At 40.0% G+C, this 26226-nt stretch overlaps 1 protein-coding gene and 1 long non-coding RNA gene across 10 annotated transcripts in view; one reads left to right on the top strand and one right to left on the bottom strand.

The window, feature by feature from the left end:
- Positions 1–26226, top strand: part of sick (sickie) — a 277051-nt gene that overhangs the window by 222357 nt on the left and 28468 nt on the right. The gene's annotated exons all lie outside the window — the stretch shown is intronic.
- Positions 16574–17710, bottom strand: LOC117224645 (uncharacterized). Its single transcript, XR_004491292.2, has 3 exons — positions 17408–17710; positions 17009–17330; positions 16574–16660 (listed from the first exon to the last, which is right to left on the bottom strand). It is a non-coding gene; the product is annotated as an uncharacterized LOC117224645 (long non-coding RNA).

Raw genomic sequence — 26226 nt, 5'->3', positions numbered from 1 at the left:
TATTATGATATAATATAGATATAATTTTCTATATTATATAATATATTTAATACATTTAATATTATTATATTATATTAATATTAATAATTAATATTATTTTACATTATTGTATTATATAATATATTTAAAATATATTTAATAAATTACTGTAGGTAATTTTTACTTGGCATAAAAATAAATCTATAATCATCAATAATAAGTAAATAATTACGAGTAAATAATGTAAATAATAAACAAAAAATCAACATCAAGTTCCAGTAGGATTCGTCTTACGAAATTAGTCGGAACAATATTTCTATTCGCGGACGAATCGATGCCGCACGTATTTACTAAATCGAATCTCAAATTTTTCCCAGAGGTCCGGCTGAACATTATTAATGCAACGGGTTAATTACCGGAAAGTATTCCGAATTAAATTCTGGACGTTCGCCTCTGTGGTGGCAATCGACGTTCCGCCGGAATAACTGCTGAACCAGATAATTTGGAGAACGATGGAACGCAATTAGGATTTCAGCAATTAGGTTCGAGCGGCTAGAAATTCCGATTTAGACGGTTGCGCCTCGTTCGCCGGGTAGTAATCTTTGCTCGGAATGAAATAACCGAGTTTCCACTTTTGGGTGGCCATTCCTGCGCGCGGTATACATACTCATTACCCGGATTGATTAGGGACACTTTCAAAAGTCTGTGAAAATATCGGAACGATGATTCGCAATCTTTTCGCAATCTTTTCGGGCGTTCGCGTGCACCGCGAAGATACGAATTTCGTTATCTGCAACCTCGTTTAAGCGAGCTACAATAATTATTCGTCTTTTGGCCCCCGCATAAGAATCAACGGAACTTTCATTCCGTACTGGAACGACGTTCATACGTCTCGCATCGTTCTTTCCGCCGCGTTTTCCGAATACAATCGCGTGGAATATCCTGCGTGCCATAAATATCATTAGACAAAATTACCAAACATAATTCCGTGAAAGCTGAGAAATCTTCTGTATGCTTGAAATATTTGGTATATAAATTAAACATACATTTAATGGTTCGGCTCTAAATTTTATTTCGGTTCGGCACAGTGTTGCCAACGCTACAAATGTTTTTCACGAAATATTTTAACGATCATAATTATTATATTATTATTATTATTATATTAATATAATATTATTATTACTATATTAATATAATAATATAATAATAATAATACTATTATATTAATACAATAATAATAATACTATTATATTAATAAAATAATAATAATAATATTGTATTAATACAATGTATTATTATTATTTTATTAATATAATAGTATTATTATTATAAATTATCATTATAAATTATTATAAACTAGTTAGTGCAATTATTCTAATCGAAATGAAAATTGTAATAATAAATATTCGAAAGAAAATCTGCAGTATTTTATGGAAAAGATTCAACTTGGCAACGCCGCACTCGCCACGGGACTCGCAACGACAAACAATGAGAGTAAAGTCATTATCGTCGTGTGCGATATTGATTTCCTGTGCTCCCGGGTATAATAACCCGAAATATTTTGGGCCTTATCGACTCTGGGGGAAGCGGCCGGCGGTCATTATTATCGAAATTTTTACGTTATCGGGCCAACAACACACGACAACTCGACCGTTCCCCCAGTTTTATCGCAGTCTTTGCATCCCAGCGTTTCAAGTGGTGCCTACGACATTGCGAAAGCTCTCTTCCCGGCGACGCATTTCACTCGCCGCCGAGTAGTCTAGGCTTCTTCAATTCCTTGGATTTCATGTAACAGAAGTTTTCTTCACGCTCTCCTTCGGGTCGATTTTTTCGTGAAACTTAATCACACCCGCTCGCGTTGTCTCTTATATCAACGGAGGCTCCCGAGCGAGCGCGCATTCTCTCAGGATAACACGCTGCTAGCTTAAAGCTTTCTAAGCGATTACCTTTTTTTTAATACGTTGAACTCGACGCAAACAGTGATAAATTAATAATTATATATTAAATAATATAAAAAATTATATTTACTCGGTTGTTAATAATTAAATGCTGTCTTTGTTTAATCTTGACGAATTTATCACTGTTTCTGTCGAGTACAACGTATTAGGAATATCCTTCAATTTTTAATGATTAAAAATCCCTCGATTTTTTTTTTAATTATCCTCTCAATATTATCTTATTTATTGCTTCTATTCAATCATCTTTTTATTCGATCATTTATTTCCATGCAATTTTGCACGTTCGCGACTGTTTCTGTTAGTCTAAACATATTAGAAATATTCCTCAATTTAAAATTATTTATTATATAATAAATAAAAATCGACGTCTTAATAAACTAGCAAATAAAAATATGCCCAGAGTGAACGTTGCGAATATGATATTTCGATTACCATGAAAGTGTTCTTGAAAGCTCTCGGGTCTGTGTCGACCCATCGCTAGATGCGCCAAACCCGTTAACTTTCCATCGGGTCAGGGGAGCGAGGGCCGCACCAAAAACTGCTTATATTCAAGAGCACTTCGGATGCATCGCGTGCATTCCTCCTTTCCGCGAAGGGTCCAGCAACCGGAAGATTTACAGCATCGGCTGACCTCCGCCGGTTTACGACAAAAACTTTCGGGTCGAGCAGTCGATTTGTCGACCTTAAGGACACAAACATTTCGCTCCCCCGAGCAAACTACTTTTACTATTCTTCCGAGAGAGCATTGCCCTCTAGACCTCTCGGCACACGGATTTCTCATCGAGTCGCTCGTAAATCGAGAACTGTTCCCCAACGCTGCTCACATTCGCGAAGTACATACACTGCCCGGAGACATCGAACGACCGTGTTTGCGGGGCCCCGAAACTTTCTGGACGTTGATTCTTTTTCTCTCGCGCGGATTAATCGCGAAGAAATCGCGCGCAGATATTTCACGTGCGAGAACTTCGACATCAAGACACCCTTTCGGAAGGGTGCAATAATTCTGTTGGAGCTGCTGGCATCTATGATCTAAAATTATTGTACAACTGGGAGATTATTCCTGAGGTCATTTGGAGCAACTTTTTCCTTTACAAAAATATTCTACGAGGCTTCGTTTACGAGTTATTAAAGAGAAGCGGTGACCAATGAGAGGCGAACCGGGCTGGCGCGAGGCGGCCGAGCCAATGACCGGCCGCCCTTGCGACCAATGCCGCGCCGCGTCGGCCGTCTGACGCACAGCGGCGGTGGTCTCGAGGGCGGGGCGTTAGCCGTGCGCGATCCCTCATTGGTCACTGTTTTTCGGTAATAACTCGTAAAAGAAGCCTCGTAGAACATTTTCGCTAAGGAAAAAGTTACTTCAAATGACCTCAGGAACCCCTCATTTCTCGCTTATGCAATAATCTTGGGACACCCTGTATATCCAGAGTATCAAGAGAGCTATAGTCAAAATTACAGTAGTAATAAATTAAATTGATTAAATTACAACAAGTCTTCGCTTTCGGCAGAAGTCAACATGAAAGCTTTGATACGGGTTTTTGCACTCCAAATAAATGCTCTTGTAAACTTCATTTTCATGGTCTCGAGTTGTCTAGAATTCTATGATATAACAAATTTACAGTTCGATTTAATCTCAATGTTAGCATTTCGTGCCCCCCTTTATCTCCGAAACCACAGCAGCCAATTGCAACATTAGCGACGGCTTATAATTCGAAACTTTCGTGGGCTTGATATTACGATACCGATACACGATACTGTTTGCAGTTCTCAGTGTCAAGGCGTTTCGGGTGTAGGTTACGGTCGTTCTTAGAAAAATAATCCCAACGTTTTAGCTGGCTTCATCGTCGAGGTCGAATGACACGCGAACACAGTGTCGCTATTGACCAAAACGTTAACGAGGCATTTCGGTTAGGTTATAATCTTTCTCAGAGGGAGAAAGGAATGTTTCTCATGCTTCTACAAACTATAATAAACGATAATGTAAATAATAACGTATACTTTTTTGTTATTAAAAATTAGTGTAGCACACTTTACAGTGAAACTTGTTTCGCCTAGACGCAATTTAACCTTTTGCCCTACAAGCACGTCTGAGAGACGTGGTGAAAAATCGGGCCAGAAATGAGTGCCAAAAATTGATCTTTAAAACATATTTTAAGCCACGAAACACCAGACGAAACCATGTATTATACTTGATACATCATTGGAACACTTCATTTAAAAATCATATTTTAAATCGCGACAGATTAAACAAAACGATACAGAGATGTAGCTTTTGCAAGCTTCCAATTTGAGATTAGATCTCAAGCCGCGAGTAATTCTACAAATTACAGTCGCAAAGGAAATTATTTGATCGTTCCGCGTCTCATTAAGCAAATGAAAAAGTAATACAGAATGTATTCTCGAAGAAAATAGTTCATATATTTGACATAGAAACCATAACCATACTACAAAACTACCGAGCGTAGATTATGCAGAGAGATCCTGGCACAGCTGGATAAGGAAGAACAACTATAAGCTCGCTGTAAAGGACGCGATCACTCGACGATGGCTAGATTCAGACGTGGAAACGAGAAAAATGAGGGAACAGGCACCGGAGGAAACAGGAAGAAAATGTATGCAAATTTTGCAATGAAGAAGAAACTGAAACGACGTCACATATAATTAAGGAATATAGAGGAATGGAAGAGGGAATCAACCTGGATGTGGCATATAATAATAATATATAATATTATAATAATATTATATATTAAAATATATAATATTATATATAATATAAATAATAAAAATATAATAATAATAAAATAAGAGAAAAGGAGAACGAAGGGCGAATGAGTTATTGAATTGCTGACTTTGTAAATTGTATATACAGAGTGTACCAAAATTACGTTGCTTCCTGGAAACGAGGTTATTTCAAGCAACTTTTTCCTCAGCGAAATTGCTCATTTGCCGCTTGTACAATAATTTTGGGACACCCTGCAGTCATTATCGAAATAAAAATGTTTCTTAATAAATTGAATAATATAAGAAACACAATATAATTTTATCCTATAAGAAACGAACTAAATAATTCACCGCAGGCTTCCTGTTTCTCGTATAAAAATTAATCGAATACGCCGAAAAATTTAAAAAGAAAATAAAAATTGTAAATAATTGACTTAGTCAACCTAGTTTCATCCCTGAACCAGGAAATCTTACGGTTAAATGGCTTGAATCTGGATAACATTTTCGTCCGCTTAGGTCACTGTTATTCGAATCAATGCGATCATCATCCTGCGACGGCAGATGACTTCCACCTTCGTGTCCGCGACGCACGCGTCTCCCAATAGGTGACGATCCTAGTTGCCGCTCGTCTCATATTTTTCCTAGTCGCGTTTTTGCGCCCGTAATTACGTGACGCATACATTTGCAGTTATTAACCACGCCCGTCGCGCGATGCTGCACGGGGCACGCACCGCGCTGCTGCTGCACACACACACACACACACACACACACACACACACACACACACACACACACACACACATATATATACATATATATACATACATAAATACATACATGGATGTCGCGGAACATCTGTTCCCCGTGGGCCCGTCGTTGCATCTTTTCTTATGTTACGCTGCCAGACGTGTTCTTTGTTATAATTAACATTTTCATTCGGAACCACGCCGCGCCTCGATGGGTCGTTTTTCTTCGATGGGTCGTTCAATTTTTTCTTCCGCCGTCCCATCGGGACGAGAACAATTAATATTTATTGCCGTTATTGCGGCTTATTAAAAATCATTAGTCCTCGTTAAAAATTAATAGAATTTGGCTCTCGCTGCGGCTAGCTGGTCTAGCCGCAGTTTTTTACTCGCCCGGACGGTTGTGTCGCAGCAAAACATGATATTCTAGCCGAGCTAAATGATTTTCATACACTTCCCTCTACGCGAATATACTGTATTCGAAGCATCTAGGGTGACTGGTAGGTATTACTGCAGTATTTAGGGGCGTCCGCAGTAATACCCACACTTATTCGTACTATTTATTTCTTATATTTCGTCGTGTCCACGCTTGTTTATTCAGCATTTTCCTTTACTCAAAAATTGCAGAATAAGTGAAATTATACATCGAATACAACGCGCGCGCGCGACCATAACACGTGTAATGTATAAAACATGAACGAGATACACGCGCGTATTCGCGTAGAATAACAAAAACCATATATTGTTCATCTAGAATTGCGTTTTAGACTACTACTGTAAGTCAGCCCGAAATGATTTAGAACCCTTCCCGCCCGCCCCCTCCCCGTGGAAACCGCGTTAACCAGACCGCGCGCTTCATGAAACATAATTTCTGCACGAGCGTGGCCCGTTTTACCGCCTCGCTTCACGGCGCCTTTTATTTGCATTCGTTGGTAATCTCTTGCTACCATGACGTCGTCTGTTTTCCTTATCCGCGAAGCTCGTCTGAAACAGTTCTTTTTTTTCTCTCTGCTAACGCCTTGTAAATTAGTCGGGCGTGTTTCGCAACGAAACCCTCCAACGCGCGACCGAAGTGAATGAATACACTATCGAATGAAATTATCGTCAAGAAAATCCTTTTATAACAACTTTTATCCTTTTTAAACAACTTTTCGCATTGTCGGATCGTTCGAACGCGCAACATATCGTAAATGATTTCAGCGGCCCACAGTAATGTCTCTCTAATTGACGCTTAGAATGTCTCCCTTACTGACGCTCGGATCGTCCACTAAAATGGATAATTTGGGAGGAGATAATTTGGCTCACTTTTATAGTTATATATAATATAATATATAATATCATTTCATAATATATATGATAATATAATATATAATATATATATATATATATATATATATATATACAACGCGATCTCAAAAATATCCGCCGACGCCGGCGTGTCCGGAAAAATATGTTTGCTCGACGGATCATTGGCACCTCGATCATCGTACGTACGGCAACGTCGAAAATCCTCGTGTATTATTTATGAAGCGGACGATCGATTGTGTTATTTCAATCGTCCAGCGAAGCCGAGCCGAGTCGAGCCGAGCCGAGAAACTCATCGGTCGTGCACCGCAAACGGCGCCACGCATAACGAGCGTTTCCATGCGCTTTATTGATATTCCATTGACAACCCATTGGCACCCAGGGGCGGCGTACAGCGAACGGAGCCGGGCCACGACTTCATGAACTTACCTCGAAAGACGGCGTCGAGAGCGCGCGCGCGCGCTCACGTGGGCGTTCCGTTAATCCGTAGGAACCGAGCGGGTCTCCACTGGCGCAGGAAGTCATAAAGTTTAATTGTTACCATTGTTCTTTATCGGGCAGATCGCTCTTAATCATTTCGCGTATTCCCGGCGAACCACACCTTCGAAGGTCAAACTCTAAAATCGGACATTCGCGCTTTCGGTTTATTATTATTTCGTCTAATATATTGGGTTGGCAACTAAGTAATTGCCGATTTCAGTTACAGATGTCTCTCATTCCTATTTTTATCATATCCGTAAATGTTATATTATAAAATTATTATTATTATTATGTTATTTTTTATTATCCGTGAATGTTAGCAACTGGACAAATTGAATGCAGCGGTCAAGGAAAAGCGAGCAGAATTGGTCGATCGTAAAGGTGTCATTTTCCAGCAGGACAATGCTAGGCCGCACACGTCTTTGTCCACTCGGCAAAAATTCATGGATATTGCTTGGGAATCGATGTTACACCCACCATATAGCCCTGATCTCGCGCCATCGGATCACCGCTTATTTCGATCCCTGGACAACTCCCTTCGTGGTAAAACTTTTAATGACGACGACGCTGTAAAATCTCGCTTAACTCAGTTTTCGGCCGAAAAGGGTCAGACTTTCTACGAGCGTGGAATTTTCAAGTTGTCAGAGGGACGGCAAAAGGTCATCGAACAAAATGGAAAATACATTACAGATTAAACTTCGTTTCAAGTAAAAAAAGAAACATTTTTTATTTCATTGAACAAATCGGCAATTACTTAGTTGCCAACCCAAATACAATCGCGAGAAAAACCGGTGCAGGCTTTTTCTTGACCGACGTTCTCCCGTCCAGTTTTATCGCGCACTAAAGAAACGAACATCTGTGGGAGGGAAGCGAAATGGTAAACACAAGTGCGACGAAGAAAAGGGGCAAGAGAGCAAGTAGGTCTTGCGCTCGCGTTTCGCTGTGTGACACGCGAAGGTTGCGCTATACACGGGACAATCTTCTAAAAGTTGAAACGTGTCCACCCATACGGTTCAAGAAAATTGACGTCCGCAGAAATAACCGATGGGGCATTAGCTTCGCGGTGTAATTTACAACCGGCCGCGGACCCGAACCGTGTTCCGTTGGGCCCTAAATAACTCTCTTCTTATAACGCTATAAGAGCTACACAAAATACTACATAGTACATACGTAGATAACGTTCTGAATGAATTCGATGAAAAGGGAAGAAAATGGAATAAACGGGAAGACGAGTGCATTGCTTTTAAAGTAACGATCTTCCGTCTGCGGAAGATATTCGACGCGCTGCCGTGTTTTCATTCCATTACGTTACGTTATCACTGCGTTATAGCATGTTACGATTGCATTACATCGTGTAGCGATTGTATTACATCGTGTACCGTGTGCATGCGTTGAACGATGCTTTCTCGTATTGCATAATCTTATGCAGATGTTATTCCATGGTGGTTGCGGTATTTAATAGCTATATATAGCTACATAGATTTCTGCTGGATCTGAAACTACGAATGAACATAAAAAAGAAAGAAAGAAAACAATTTTTCTAAAGATTACACGCATTCATTGTAGGAACATCGACACGATCTATTCTCTTCGATCCCAAGTATAAATGATTTCTATTTGCCGGCGTTCTTTCCGTCTCCCTTGCACGAAAGCAATGATAATAATTCATTCGTATGAGAAATGCGTTTATCATGCTCCATATAACACGTTCTATGTATAACACAACTGACATGAAATCCGTAAACCGTGAGAGACTAATAATCTATTAATAACCGCCGTTCCGCACTGGAGATCTATTCTAGAAAATAATAAGTGCTTTGTGTAACAAAATCGCGTCTAAATAATGTTAATGAAAAGTATTCTTGGAAAAAGAATGCAGATTGTGAGATGCAATTATGTTTATTATGTGGATTTTCTGATCATGGATTCAATCGTCGCACTCGGTGATGTTTTGACTTAACATTATAGAGATGATTAGATATAATATAATATAGTATCAATATAATATCAATACAATATCAATATAACATCAATATAATATCAATATTGTATCAATATAATATCAATATTGTATCAATATAATATCAATATTGTATCAATATTGTATCAATATAGCATCAATATAATATCAATATAGCATCAATATAATATCAATATTGTATCAATATTGTATCAATATAGCATCAATATAATATCAATATAATATTAATATAATATCAATACAATATCAATACAATATAATATCAATATAGTATCAATATAATACCAATATAGTATCAATATAACATCAATATAATATAAATATAATATCAATACAATATCAATACAATATCAATACAATATAGTATCAATCTAGTATCAATATAATATCAATATAATATAAATACAATATAATACAATATAAATACAATATAATATAAATAGAATAGAATATGAATATAATTGTTCGCAAACAATTTCGTCATCGTATCCGCTCGTTCGCATCCGTCCAGTCCGTGTGTACATTTGAAACGGCAGATCCGGGCACCGACGCATATAAAACTACAGGCACACGATTGAAACATGAAATCAGAAGTGCTATCCTGGGCATTCGATTCCAAGATGGAAAAACTTGCGGCGATAGGTCTCTCTCGCGCATGACTGCGCGATTCACAAAAGAAGCTTCGCAACCGCCGTGGACACGCATTGTCCTCGATCGTACGCGAGCCGTGCAATAAATCCTCGCGAAAAGAAAATGTTCCTGCGGTCCGGGGACAGAAAAGGATCCTTTGGCATCGGATGAACGATGATAAACGAGGAGCCGCGGTTCGTGACGTGTTGTGAACGGGAGGTTCGAGAGAGAGAGATTCGAGCGCGTCACCCCTCGGTCGCCTCGCAGTGGTCTGCGAAGTCGCTTTTCCGTGGCTCAAATTATTTTAACGTTTGTTTACACTTATGGAACAGCATCTCGATTTTACTTCACTTCTGTATAAATTAAATAATTCATCCGACATTTATATCGCGTACGTATTTTTCTCTTCGTTCGCATAATTTGGTCTTCGCGAATTGTCATTGTATAATAACGTAAACGAAGCTATATACACGTGGATTCTGAAATGTATACTCAGCATCGCACGTAGTAAATAATTTTACTAAATACGGAAATTGAATCGAACAAATTTTCAATTTAAACAATTGAATTTTTATCAGAGAGCTATGTCAAGGTTATTAAGACAGTCGGATGAAATAGTCGACGGAGAACAGAGGGCGAGGGATTTCTCGGATAAAATGAGAATAACGTGGATAACGGCCGATTGAATTGTTGCAATTTAATTAGCGCAAATTATTGCAATTCGATATCCTGCGAATTACTGGCCAATGGCGGCAACACTGGGATTCGTGTTGTCAATTTGAAATCGTTCTAAATCATAAATACGTCGCTGCAGCGATTGCTCGCTGAACATGGCCGTAAAAGTGTATCTATTTAATGCTACTTTAATTCGGGTTTATGATACCGAGAAAACCGGCGACCGATCGAATTGATAGGTTAATAAATGCGAGCGAGCTATAAATAAATCACTGATTTCGAAACAATCGACAATTTATAATAATCTAACTAATTTAACTAATAATAATTTACACTTGAAGACACTTTAGTTTTACTAAACAAGAAAGGCATAAAATTTTTTCTAATTATTATTATTAAAACATCATTTCTCCTGATAAATGAAAATAAGTTGGGTTTACCTAAGAAATATTAAATTGAAGTATCTTAAACTATTTACTATCAAGTAGTATTTACATAAAATGAATTGAACATCGCAAGTATTATATTTGAGCAAAATAAATATTATTTTAGAAATTTTTATCTTAATAAAGTGAAACCGGTATGGTCGTTTTTAGACAGTTTTTTTAATTGTCTACCGTCTTCAATTGTACAATTGCACATGATCTGCGATCCGGTTATCACATTTCCAATTCAACGCTGTGCCAGAGAATGGCTACGTACAATTTACGTTAATATTTTAATACAGACGCAGCGTTAACGAACACTTAAGATAAGGAAATGAATCCCCATTGTTCCTAAAGGAGAGCTAATCTCTCCTTTATTATAAATTAGCTGGTCCATTTGCGGAAATTTAATTGGAACCAACTATAATGAATACGTAATTTTCGTGTACACGACATTTACACCGATTCACAGCGCGAATTAAGTTAGATTTTTAGATTCGTCTGAAATTATTATTCAAAATAAAATTATCAAGCTTCTTCTTTTCACACGCAGCTCAATCGCTGAAAATTAATTGATAGATTTTTGGTAAATAGAGAGAATGAACACCCCTTCCTGACAAAAATATAACTGAACATTCATAGGAGCATTTGTACTATCATTTACATATTTTTGCAACATAGTTTTTAAGCTCCTCTACCCAAATAAACGCGTTAGTTTTTCTATAGACCTTAATAAAATATATAGAAATTTCAATTAAGTATCAGAAAATTAAAGATAATAGTCAAATAATTATTTTTGCTCCGAGCCTAATGGATCCCTCAAATAATTATTAGATAGAATAATAGATAGTCAAATAATAATAAAAAATAATAATAATAAAATAAAAATAAATTTTATTGTATTTATATTATACTGATATTATATTGTATTTATATTATATTGATGTTATATTGATACTATATTGGTATTATATTGATATTATATTGTATTTATATTATACTGATACTATATTGATACTATATTGATACAATATTGATATTGTATTGATATTGATATTGATAACGTTTCGAACTCGTCCTGAAATGAAATGTTAATCATCTGTGCCGTGATCTCATTTGTGTCTAGTTCGAGTCACACGATTTAAAAATAAATTTATAAAATAAAATAATAATAATAATGAAATAAATAATAAATAGTCAAATAATTTTTTTTATTTTAGGCCTAATAGATCTCTCGTCCGAGTTTACAAAAATGAAAACATTTCAAAGATAAACCAGCCCCACACTTCAAAACATGAATCACCATTCCAGAGTGTTTCTCTTCCAATCTAAACAAAGAAGTCCATTGTCCAGACTTTCTTGAATTCGTGTACCACATTTCACAATCTCAGCGGAAGGGGGTAGAAAAAAGGGGGGAAAGAGAGAGAGCAATTTTCCAGTTCAGATAGTGAAGTCGGAAGGATGATGATGAACGAACCGGCCGTGATTCGGGCAAGGGCTGCTCTCAGATAGAAGACCGTCCAATTCCGGCGCTCTCCCTCATCGGGAATTCAGATAGAGGTCAACGTCGACGTCGACGACGTTGACGACGACGACGACGACGACGGCAGCAGTAACAATAAGTGTGACAATAATAATAATATTTCATCGTCCCCGTCGTCCGTGGGCTTAATTCATCAAGTTGCGCGTGTGCACTCCCTAGGAATGGGCAAAGGTTCCGTGGAGACGCAGGGAAGAAGACCCCGGGACTTGATTGAAGCCAACTGCCCGGCCAATCCCGTACTCCGGCTTATTAAAACTCGTGCCGTTGTTTTGTCTTTTGTCTCTTCTTTTAATGCCCCGGCATTAACTAGCCGCCTCGCGAGGCTGCTCCGTCGGGCTTCGTAATCTTGCCGAACGCAGGAAAAAGTTTCTCCTTTAAACGGATCACGGAATTTTTCGGAAATTCCATATTTCAATCTGGCGATCCTGGAATTTACTGGTCTATGAATTTCGATGCAAACACGTTCCGAACGTCTTGTTCTTGTTCTTGTGTCTAAGAAACCTGCAACTCTTAAATGATTATCCAATACAGAATAATTAAAGAATTTTATTGCAACACAAAAATAATAGAACACATATTTTTCTTCGTTCCGTGATTAATTGTACACTGCAATCAGACGAAACACTCTGTATAATGATAACGTGAAAGTAGTTTTATTTTACTTATTTCTTTTTTTTTAATTGTTTTGCGTCGGCACAGATGATTAACATTTCGTTTCAGAACGAGTTCGGAACTCGTCATTCGTATGTGCGCCACGATCAATAGTGTAACAGAAAAACACGAGATGTTTCTCGAAATATTACGTCGTAAGAATATTAAATACAAACGGCGTCCTCTATGGAGAGCGGAGTTAAAAGACAATCGTAATACTATCGAATCAGCATAATAATAGGCGCGCATTATGTAAATGCACGCGTATTATTCGATGCATTGAAAACATGCGGGTGGAATAACTATTAGGCTGAATCTGAGGCGCACGTTTTCTGTGCCACGTACACGCGTAGTTTCTATTCTTTTTTTTTTCTTTCGACGATGATACGGTTCTCTATGCATGCACTTAGTTTGTGCAACACCGAACCGATAGAACTCTACCAGAAACCTAGCGATTCGATATTGCGCCAGGGATTCATGCGCCACGGGGCACTAATTTTCGAGCAGAAACCACACCTGTGCGGCTGCAGCTATTCATTAAATCATCGATCACACTCGCATTTCCTTGAAAATTGATCGGCTTTTGCACTTACCATGACCGCGCGAACTAACGTTCACTGCGATGAAATGTTTTGTGCAACAGAAATCTCGTTTGAAAGCCGCGCTTTTCATTGGATATCTCACTGCTTTCTGTACAGATCAGATTATCGCTACTTTTTTTTTTGTCGGATTTCGACTGACACCGTTTATATATTATACACGAGGCTTTGTCGGCTAAATACAACGCACGTGGCACGCTCGCGTCAAACTTACACAGAGGTTATGTCACAAAGTACCGCAGCGCCATCTAGAACGCTAATGCAATCGATTGCATCGATTTATATTTTTATTATATTTATTTTATTATATATATATATATAAATATAATATAAATGAAACTTACGTCGCTGTGATCCTAACCTAACTCCACGATAAAATGACCGGAGGAGCTCCGTACGAATTACATTTGCTATGCAGACGATAGAAAGATGACGGTGTTAACATCGTTCCTCCTTATTATAGTCAGTACTCTAATGAAATCGTGAACCATAACAGCCGAGGCAACTCTTGACCCTCTGTCGATTAATAAAAGAATTGACGGTCTGGATCGATGGTGAATACCGTGAATACGAGAGCGGCTCGCGCTTCCTCCTCTAACATAACCTCTCGCACATGGTAGCATTCTCCCGTCGAGGAGAGAGGGGGGGAGAGGAGGAGAGTCGAGGCACAGTCGCGCGCGACTGTTCTCTCGACTGGAGATAGCTATCCGTCGCGGGAAAAAGTGGTAGGCAACGAGAGGATGGAAAGAACAGGACAGAGAGCAGCAGAGAGACGGGACGTGTCGAGTCTTTGCTCGGATTTTGTTTCACGTGGATTCCACGCGCCTTCTCTGCCGCGAATCGATAATATCTAACTTTGTAGGGATTCGTATCGCGAAGATTCATGCCGGCGAACCAAATAATATTCTCTATTTCGCAACTCTTGGACCGAAGCTACGCCAGTCGAAAGGTCGAAAATTCGCCTAACTGTTTTGGTTTCGACGGAGGTTATGTCAAGGTTATCTAGCACCGAGAACCCATTTTTACGAGGCTTCGTTTACGAGTTATTAACGAAAAACGGTGACCAATGAGAGGCGAGCTTGGCTGGTGCGAGGCGACCGAGCCAACGAGCGGCCGCCCTTGCGACCAATGCCGCGCCGCGTCGGCCGTCTGACGCAGCGGCAGTGGTCTCGAGGGCGGGGCGTTAACCGTGCGCAATCCCTCATTGGTCTTTGTTTTTCGTTAATAACTCGTAAACGAAGCCTCGTAGAACATTTTTGCCAAGGAAAAAGTTGCTTCGAATCACCTCAGGAACCCCTGATTTCCCGCTCGTGCAGTAATTTTGGAACACCCTGTACATTGTACAAGAGTAAACAGTATTATGTACCTAAAATTTCGTCGCGTCTTCGACAACAGTTGCTCAAACAATGCAGCATCCATTATCGGACGTCTATAAAAGTCATAAAAAATATCTTCAGGATAATAAGAACCATTCAAACAGTTGCAAAGCCGACGGGGTTATTTACATTAGCGTCACCGGATGCCAGAGGTGTTCGCATCGGGGGCTCCCCTTTCTTATGTCACCTGCTCGTAATCTGAAAATCTCCGCAATAAAGTGTAACAGTTCCGGCTTGTTCACGCGCGGCGCTGGAGAGACCAGACCAGACCAGGCTTCGGGCTCTCCTTTTACTTTCAGTTTTCACACGCGCCACATACTCATCGCGGGCCGCTTCCGGCTCCGTGATTTTAATTGCAATTAACTAGGCGTGTCTCCGTACCGCGTAATCGCGAATCTTTGGCCTATCTCGTTTCGCCTACCGTCGTCGTTGTCGTCTTCGTCTGCGCTGATAAGATAATCTGTCGTGTATACGCGACGCGTACGATCCGCCCTTGTCTCTCCTCTCCGCCGGAGATTTCGCTGTTAACTCGGAGAAGCTGCTTCGAGCGAGCCGCAAGAATGCGCAGCGCAAACGTTCCGCAGAATCTAGAAACGAATCCGAAGGTTATTATATATTGTTGATGAAAAATCATTCGATCCTGGAGGAGAATTTCGAAACACCCGTTATATATATATATATATATATAATATGTATATTATTATATTATATTATATATTAATATTAATATTATATATATTTATATTAATATTATATATATATATATTTCAGACCTGTAGATTCACCTATTTATTTATTTGTTCAAGTACTGAAATTAGTGTTCCATGCTCTTTCCTTAGGTGATTTGTTTCTTATCGTCCCAATTATTATTTCTGAACGCAATTATCTTAGCCATTGTGTTCAAGTGCTTGTGTCATTCAAAAAACCGAATTGGCCGGGAATTTGTCCATGCGCGGAATATCAGACTGTCCGAGCAAAATTACGCAACTCGGTTTACGAGTGAAAAATATTTGCGGGGGCCCGCGTCAATTAATCCTCATCGAGAAGACGTTCCATCAAGGTCCAGGCGCGCGCGCGCGCACCGATGTTCTTCGCTGCGTTGCGATTCCCGAGAGCAGCAGCAGCTGACCGCAAGAAGTCCGAACGTGATCGGGTAAAAGACGAAGAAAAGACAATTCGAGAGAGGGCTGGAAAACGAGGGAACCCAGCCCGGGAAGAAAACTCTCCTAACGACGTTCGAGCGTTGCGTACGACGGCGTGCGTGACGTATCGACGTCTTCGAAATATTAATATTTATGAGCCTCTTCCTGCAACGAGAATGCACCTGCGTCGTATGCGTATCCACGCTTCCTCGCGACAAAGCCGCGGCGTAAAGGAACACGCGCGCGCGCGCGCACACATATTTTTTCGAACATGGTGCAACGTTTATTTATCTCTCCCCCCCTCTGGTTCTTGCTTATTATTCTTTCACCTTCGGACGTCCGCGGGCAGGTTTGTCAAAGGAGAAATGTCCGTTTAAATTACGTTTAATGCTCGCTTAAATTTTCAAAGGTTTCTTCGTCCCGGCAGAGATCAAAATCGAATTAGTTTTGCGAACCTACGAGAAAGACAATTTTAATTATAAATGTCGTTTTGCTTTTATAATTGTGGATAACCAATGAATGGACGAGATTTCTCCGTATTGAAATTCATCCAACAACACTTGCACGTCAAGTAACTAATTAATCCAATATTATAATAATATTAATTATTTTATTATTATATTATTAATTATACTTTTAATATTATTATATTATTATTAATATATAATTATTAATATTATTATATTATTATTAATATATAATAATTATTATTATATTATTAATTAATCCAATAATATATAATTTGTGACGGAAAAATCTTGCCTGCCCATTTATGCTCAAATTATAAGGCGGATAAATATTACTCGCGCAGAGCACATTGTGAATTTCTTTTCATCGACTCCGATGCAGCAGCAGCCAAGCCTTCCGGAAGTTGCGTCCATAGTTCGTTCGAACTGCTGCAAAATAGTCGAGCGTAACACGGTGTGTCATTAATTCTAAAGAGGAAGAATGAGAACAGCGATCTCTCTGTGTTTTCTTCTCCGGAAGAGAATCGCTTCGTGGAACGATTTTCGCTAATGACGTCATTTTTCTGCATTGCTAACACACGACGCCGGCTATCTTCGACATCTGTTTTTATGATTTGAGAAAACGCAAGTGGAATTCCTTATGCCAAACGTAGTAGTCCTAGGAATGCAAAGAAAAACATCTCGTTGCATCACAATATGATTCTTTGAATAGTTGATTTGTTAAACGTTACTTACGTAATCGCGGAAGCTATTTTGTTCTTTATAAATAGAGATTTTTATGCGCACACGCATCCGGATTCCAGTGGAAACGTTTCAAATCCACGTTAACATGTGCGATGCATCGATTCCAAACAAATATTGATCACTCTAACTCGTGCGACCTGGACGCCCCTACCGGCGAACGCCGAAACTAACGTTGCTCCTTCAAGAGTTATGTTTTATATATTATTCGTAGTTTTTGCAGTTGGGTCTCATCGTTGTGCATAATAAATAATAGAAAAGAGACCGAGTAATAAATAATCCGTGACAAATTGATACACGGGAGAAAAAGTCAACGAAACGACACGGACAAAGAGTTGCTGCTGTGATATAAGATTGTATCAGGATTATGTCAAGGTTAGAAATATATTTGAGATCCTAAAGAGTTCTTGTTGCGCATTACATATATATATATATAATATAATTAAATTTAATAATAGTAACATATATATTAATATATTATAATATATTATTAATATTAATATATATATATATTACTATTATTAAATATATTATATAGTATATATATAATAATAATAGTAAATTTAATTATAGTAATTTTTATATTTATATATAAATATAAAAATTACGTTTACCGTATCGCGCGAAACGGCGCTCGTTTCGTTTCCATATCGCAACGAGGCGCGACGCACACACACACACACACGGGCAGATAGCAACGCATTTATGGTAATCGGTGCCATTCGAAGAGGCGAAGTATCGCAACGCGGAGAGACGCGCCCGTCGCGGCGCGGCGTGGTCTCCTACCGTATAATGTAAATCGCTTAGGTTATGTCTGCAGGTTTGATAGGTCGAGCCGGTGAGCCGTGATGTAACAGGAAGAATTTAGGTACGTTGCGGATGCCTGCAGAAAAACGGTTATGAAATTTCTGCCTAATATCGGAACTGGTTTATCCCACACACACACACACACACGCTGAACGAGACATTTATTTGCATATTTCTCGGAAACGGGATGAAAACGTCTTCAGTTTGTAAACGCGAATTATTACGTTGTCGAAGTTTGGGCGAGTACAGTCGTCGGAAACAACTGAAAGAGGTTAAGAGAGGGTATGTTATATATATATATTAATAATATTTATATATATAATAATATTTATAATAATAATAATATATTAATAATTAATATATTAATTATTAATAATCAGAATTAATATAAAATGATGGAGATTCCTTCGAATATGTAAACGTAACTGTTTAACCGTCCACAATTTCTGCTGCAAATTGATTCCTTAACGCGATTAAAAACCAGGCGATACGCAATGTTTTTTTTTTATTTAATGTTGCTAATAGCCGCGCCGCACCAAGCAGCTTCCAAAGCGTTGCATTTTATAATATAATCAGTTGCTATGTTATTCAGCGAGAAAGCGGTTACCTTAATTGGATATTTCGAATCGGTTATTTCAGATAACGTTAATTAGAGAGAAAATAGCACGGACCTCTCGTAGCATAATTTCATACGGAACACGATGAATGTTCCAGCAACGATCGGATCAAAATATATGTATCTCTTGTTCCGATCCGGATACGTAAAGTTACAATATTAAACAGCATGAAACATTCTTAATTACCGTTAAATGCGCTCCTTTTTCCATTGCACGAATATTTCTATCTGAAATTTCGCAACGAACAAATAAGAGTTAATTGTGATCATACGATAAATATCTGTGCACTATTATCGCTCTTAATCATCTTAATCGGCCGCGATTCAGGTTCAAAAAATTTGTACGCGCCAAGAATTATAATTTCCAACCGCTTAAAGAAGCACTCGAGAGTGCCGACGGTTTTCGCCATTTCGCGGCAGACAATTACGCGATATCGCAAAAAAGGATGCGGCGGAAAAATGACCGCGACCCACTGGAATGTCTCTACGCGCGCGCGCACAGTCTTCTTTAAACGCGAGCCTAACTCGAGCCAAATCGAAACGAAAGCAGGTGCATGAACGATTCGTTAAGACCCCGGCAGTTTTAATTCCAGCGCAGCTGTTTTACAGATGCTACGGTTCAATTCGTGAACTTGTTCGATATTAGTGCGTTTCGATTATTCGAAAAATTTCAATTATTCGAAAAATTTCAATTATTCGAACAATTTCAATTATTCAAACAATTTCAATCATTTTTTTCTAGTAGAAAAATAGCTCGCACAACAGAAACGAACAAACCTTATTCGACATTTATTTAAAGTTAGAATCCAACAAATAGTAACTTCCTTTCTCGCAGCGAAAAAACCGACAAATTCGATTTTCCTTTTTTTTTTGACAATGGCACAACCGGACGAAAAATCTGGGAAAAATTGAGCGCACTGCTTGCGATAATATCTTGTCAGAGGTGTGATATACAAAATAGTATATGTTGTTGTTTAAGAGAAATCTTGAATTTTTCGACGTTTTTTTTGGTTTCTTAATTTTCATAACCGCAGCTTGGGCGAGCAAGTTGCAAGGGTTGAAATTTTGCACGGACCAGTTTTTCTTGGACAGCTGTTAAATCTTTTAATCGACTTATATATAAATATTATATAAATAACCTTTGACGTGGTTTTTACGTTATTCTCCAAGTTATTCTTGTTAAATTCATTCGGTAGAGGAATTTCAAAATTGTCAACGGTTTGTTATAATAAAACATTTTTTCGAATCTCTGCGAGAGATTCAAAGTTCGTTAAAAAAAACCAGTCGGTATGCTGTAATCATGATTTTCATTTTCCTCTCCAATGTTATCTTCTGGCACTGAGCTAAAAAAAAAAAGTTGTAGTTCTAGATCGATGGAACTTTTTGCCGCGACAGTTTATAACTGGTTTATACGACGCAGTAAGCTTATCTGTATGTCTGAAACTCGTTAGATATACCCCTAGAAAATAGTGACACGCCGGTATCATTGGGTTGGCAACTAAGTAATCGCCGATTTGTTCAACGAAATAAAAGATTCTTTTTTACTTGGAACGAAGATTAATCTGTAATGTATTTTCCACTTTGTTCGATGACCTTTTGCCGTCTCTCTGACAACATGAAAATTCCACGCTCGTAGAAAGTCTGATCCTTTTCGGCCGAAAACTGAGTTAAGCGAGATTTTACAGCGTCATCGTCATTCAAAGTTTTACCACGAAGGGAGTTGTCCAGGGATCGAAATAAGTGGTGATCCGATGGCGCGAGATCGGGGCTATATGGTGGGTGTAACATCAATTCCCAAGCAATATCCATGAATTTTTGCCGAGTGGACAAAGACGTGTGCGGCCTAGCATTGTCCTGCTGGAAAATGACACCTTTACGATCGACCAATTCTGCTCGCTTTTCCTTGACCGCTGCATTCAATTTGTCCAGTTGCTAACACTCACGGATAATAAAAAATAACATAATAATAATAATAATAATTTTATAATATAACATTCACGGATATCATAAAAATGGGAGCGAGAGACATCTATAACTGAAATCGGCAATTACTTAGTTGCCAACCCAATAGATCAACGCGTATCGCGAAGAACGAAAGTTCGTTCACAATTCGGAGGCCTGAAACAGCTGTAAACTGTGCTCTTGTTACGAGCGCGAAGTTCGCAAGACAGCTGGCCGGCTCGATGGCCGCAAAAACGTGACCAAGAAATGAAGAACGCCTTACTGGAAAGAAAAGAACGAAAGGATTCAGTTTACAACGTTAATGCGCGCCGCTTGCCTGGAAACGAAATCCTCGCAATTAGCGAAACTGTTGCACCCAACAAGTTTCAGAGCTTTTATTTGTCTCCGCGGAAAGAACTCGTTGAATCGACGAAATCGAAATTAGAAAGTTCAAACAAATGTTTCGAACTCCGCGGAATTTCTAATAACCAACTTCCGTCCGTGGTAACAGGTGCTTTTAATTGCTCGCATCAGCTCGAATAAGACGTCGTATCAGATATTGCTCTCTCTCGTAATGTTAGTTAAACGATTAGCCAGCGACTTACGACCTCCTATTGGTCGATCTGGGTCACTGGCTATCGTCGTGTTCATGCTGTCTGTAACTCGAGCGTGTAGTTCACGAACCTTGTTGCGGTGTCGTTATAAATACGCGGCCAGCAATAATCAATTACCATATCGTGGCCGGAACGAACTTGAAAAATTTCATTCGCTGATAAGAAACCGGTAATGCGATATGAAAATAAAGGAGATTGCGAGAAAGACGAGAAAAAGTCCTAGAATTTACTACTTAAGTATATACGTTAATGGCTGAATTTATAAATTACACACGCACAGCTTAATATGCAATGAATTTTCAATTACGAAAGCCTCTGCGAAACTCGCACGCATTATCTGAAATTGCTGCTTGTTTTACTCAAGCTTTCTCGTGTTTAACAAACAACGCCACGCACGTCGTATTTTATTCGAGTAACGATTAGTCGTTATTCGTTGTAAATTGTTCTATCGATGTATTCGAATCATTCTTTATTCGAAGAAATTATTCGCATAATTCTTTATTCGAATGAGTCATTCGTATAATTCTTTATTCGAATGAATTTTTATTCAAATGAATTCTTATTCGAATAAAATCTGATTCATATGAATTCCTATTCGAATAAAATCTGATTCAAATGAATTCCTATTCGAATGAATTCTTATTCGAATAAAATCTGACTCAAATGAATTCCTATTCGAATGAATTCTTGTTCAAATGAATTCTTATTCAAATAAAATCTGATTCAAATGAATTCTTGTTTGAATAAAATCTGACTCAAATGAATTCCTATTCGAATGAATTCTTGTTCGAATAAAATCTGATTCAAGTGAATTCCTATTCAAATGAATTCCTATTCGAATGAAATCTTGTTCGAATAAAATCTGATTCATATGAATTCCTATTCGAATGAATTCTTATTTGAATGAATTTGTATTCAAATGAATTCTTATTCGAATAAAATCTGATTCAAATGAATTCCTATTCGAATAAAATCTGATTCATATGAATTCTTATTCGAGTCAAATTTGACTCGTTAGTCTTTATCTCTTAACCGTCGTTCGAACAAAATTTTGACCATCTCGGCGTCTCTGGTAACGGTCAGCATCGATTCCAAATTGTTCGAATTTGATTCCCAATGAATTTCCACAGGCAGATTGCAAAACTGTGTGTCTAAGCATCGCGTTAGAGGCCAGGTTTCCTTCTACGCCCACGCAAACAGTCTTATCCATTTCCGAGTCGAGAGGAACGACAATGAAGAAATAAATCTGTCCGTATCGCGAAATAAGTTACGATAAGTTGGCACACTTTCGTTTGATCGTCGTTTTGTTTTAAACAACCGCGCTCATTACGGAGACGATAGCGTTGTTGAATCATCCTATCCGCATCGATTAGTCTCGCAACCAATTGGTCGCGCAATTCCCTCCGGGGGATTCCTCCTGGGGGGGGGGGGGGGCAATTCCCTCTAAATCCAACTGGCTATCGAAATAATGTTTCGTTTCGGTGCGATTCATTCCATAAAATCGAGTTATCGTTGCGTAATACGTACCGCGTTTCTCTCTGTCCCGTTCGGTACGCAAACAGAGCTTGAACGCGTCTATGATCTAGATTCGTCGAGGAGTGCATCATTCATGCGCAGAGCATACGATGTAACGGTACTCGTGATTTTTTAACGCTTCGCGACGATCCGATGGAAAACATTGCAGATAACTCGGAAAGCGTTCGTTTCACATTTCGTGCGATTTTACTCTTCATTGAATTTATATGAAAGATTTCGAACGAATTTTCAGAGCTAATAATTTCCTAATAATTTCAACCGTTTGGAAATTATTTTCCGAACATCGATATCGAATATTCTGTCTTCCTAAAGATAGAATATACATATTCCAAGTATAGCATAAAAATGATAAAAGAATTTTGCAAGAATTTTCGAATATGTTTCGATAATACGTAAAATTGTTTGCAATATATAATATAATATATAATATAATAAATATATTTTATATTAATAATTATATATAATATATATAATAAGAAGACAATTTTTTTTATCATCTTCTATCATCTAAAAAAAGAAATTTATGTCATTTCAAAAGGTGTACGAATACTTTCGCGAGCGACTGTAGACTCGAATCAATCTGCGAACCTCGTCGATTGAATCGAGAGAATTGAGTCGCTGCAATACGGCCGGCCACGATCTCTTTATTCGTCGATTAATGAGCAAACGAAAATACGTGTCGCGTGCGCCGTTTTATATAACTAATTGCAGCGCGAAGCTGTGGAGCAATAACAGACAAGCCGCAACACGTAGTAATCATCGAGCGTAGCACATGTCAGCCGCAGACGTACATGTGGTTGAAACGAGATTACAAATAGCAGGTCGTGTTCAGAAGTTGCTGTTGCAACAATATCATTGATAACGAAATTGGGTCTCGTGCGAGACGATGTCGTAACGAAGGAAGCGTGTCGCTCCTGTTTGCGCGCGCTGTAATTACTCCCTAATTCGCGCTCGGACCGCGCACGAATATGGAAAATTCGGGGAGAGGAGACGCGATTATTCGAGCCTCGCGGCTCGTTTTTATAATCACCGATCGTGCAACGATTATAAAAATGAGACGCAAGGCTCGAATAATTGTATCTCCTCTTCCGAAATTGTACATTTTTCTGCGCAATCTGAGCGTCAATTAGGGAGACATTACTGTACAATAAATTCTCCATAATTGGCTTGCGAACAAAAACTTGACAATTTGAGAAGAGAGGAGCCTTAAGCCTAATTTAACCTCGCGTCTTGTTTTCATAGTCATTGGCAACCGTTAACTATAAAATCGAATCTCCTCTCCCCCAAAATGTCCATTTTTCTGCACAATCCGAGCGCGCGAATTAGGGAGACATTACTGTACAATAATGTCTCCCTAATTGACGCTCAGCTTGCAAACAAAACCTGGACAATTTGAAAAGAGATACGACTAAATTAACCCCGCGTCTCGTTTTCATAGTCATTGACAACCTACAAAATCTCCTCTCCCCTCCCCAAAACGTCCACTTTCCCGCGCAATCTTCGCGCGAATTAGAGAGTAAAATGACTACACTTCGAGCCTAACTCGGATCAAAACGATCCAAGAAAAAACCATCGCCAGATAAATTAACATTTAATCTACTCTATTTTCGCCGAAATCCTTTCGCCCTTGAAGCATAAACGCGGTTCCCACAAGTATCACAAGAGTAACGCCGGTAACCTCGCGGCTCCAAACGGAAAGAAACCAAAGACAGCCGACTCTGAAATCACTAAAACTAAACAGCGATCGATTTCCGCAGAGAGAGAGAGAGAGAGAGCAAAGCGCCAAAAAAGGCTAGCGCCATATTAAAACGGAGAGATGTGTTCAAGGACGTTTCGCGAGACAGTATCATCGAAGGAAGAAGCGTGCGTCGGTTAACGAGACCAGCCCTTTAGAGGCCGAGGATGCGAAGATTCTGAGCCGGATCAGCGATGGATCTGAACGTGTGCTCGCGCCGCATCCACGACGGCTACGCGACCATAAGGTCGCGGGGTCGCAGCCGACCCAGGGCCGTCTACCGGTCGGACTCCGAGGAGCTGCTGAAGGAGGCGGGCGGGCCTTACGCGCTCCCGCGGCTCTCGAACTTCCCGATCGCGTCGAGCGAGCTGTCGCAGGTGCCCAGGTGGTCCGACTTCAGCAACGACTGCCTGCTGATCGAGAACTACGGGACATTGCGCGGCGCGAGGAAGCCGGGTCCGCTGGACCAGCGGAAGCCGGTGACCCTGAACACGTTCAGCAAGGTCGAGCAAGGTCGATCGTTACAGAACGGCCGCGATTCGCCGCCGGCGAACGGCCAAGGTCGTAGCGACGAAGGAAAGCAAGAGTTCTGCCAGCAAGAGGAGGAGCAGTCCTTGCGCTCCTTCAGGTCGAAGGACTCGTCCGAGCCGGCGGATCTCTTCGCGATCTCCCGGAAGGAGCCGAAGGAAGGCTTCCCGAGGAAGAGCGAGCCGGTTAGCTTCCATGGGAAGCGAGGAGGTACCAAAGAGCGGCAGCCGATCTACGCGGTGCCGAATATCCTGTCGAAGTCGCGGCGCGACAGGATCGTGATAGTGGACGGGAACTACGTGCCGAGCGGCGACCTGTACCGCACCACGGCGAAATACATCGAGGACATCAACAGGAACATCGCGGAGATCGACAAGAACTACGAGGAGCTGAAGTGCTCCTCCGGCTCCGCGTACGGTGTGATCAACAAGATCGTCGCGAAGGGTGGCGAGCTGTCGGATCGTTCGTGCAACTTCTCGAGCTACGTGAGGAAAAGGGACATGGCGCCGATGCCTCCGATATCCTCCGACTTCTGCGAGAACCTCGTCGAGAGGCAGCTGGACATCGAGGACGACAAGGTCGTCGTCGACGCCGCGAGGAGCAGCTTCTGCGGCTCGAGGAACAAGTTCGGCAAGGTGCCGCCGAAGCCGCTGCCCAGGTCGTCGTCCATCGAGAGCACGTCCAGGCACTCGACGGGCTCGACGACCACGACGTCCTCGTCGACGAAGTCGACGGAGTCGTTGTACGCGATCAGCGAGTCGCTTTCGAGCGAGGCGCGGCGGACCGGCGACTCGAAGACCAGCCTTCTTCTGGGCAGTTCGGGCCTGTCGAAGCACTCGATCGGCCTGAAGCAGGATCTGGAGTCCAAGGACGAGACGTCCTCGACCGACGACGAGCGTCGCTCGGTGGACCGACTGCCGGTCACCAGCACGATTCGGAAGAACCGTGCGCGAGTGGACCCGACGAGCAAGTCGCATCCGCGGAAGGAGAAGGGATCGGTTTCGATGAGCTCGGAGCGCGATATAGAGCAACGGGG

This window comes from Megalopta genalis, chromosome 9, assembly GCF_051020955.1.
Source record: "Megalopta genalis isolate 19385.01 chromosome 9, iyMegGena1_principal, whole genome shotgun sequence".
In the NCBI taxonomy this organism is placed as follows: Eukaryota; Metazoa; Arthropoda; class Insecta; order Hymenoptera; family Halictidae; genus Megalopta; species Megalopta genalis.
The sequence above is the reverse complement of the archived record's forward strand: the minus strand, read 5'-3'. Positions and strand labels throughout refer to the sequence as shown.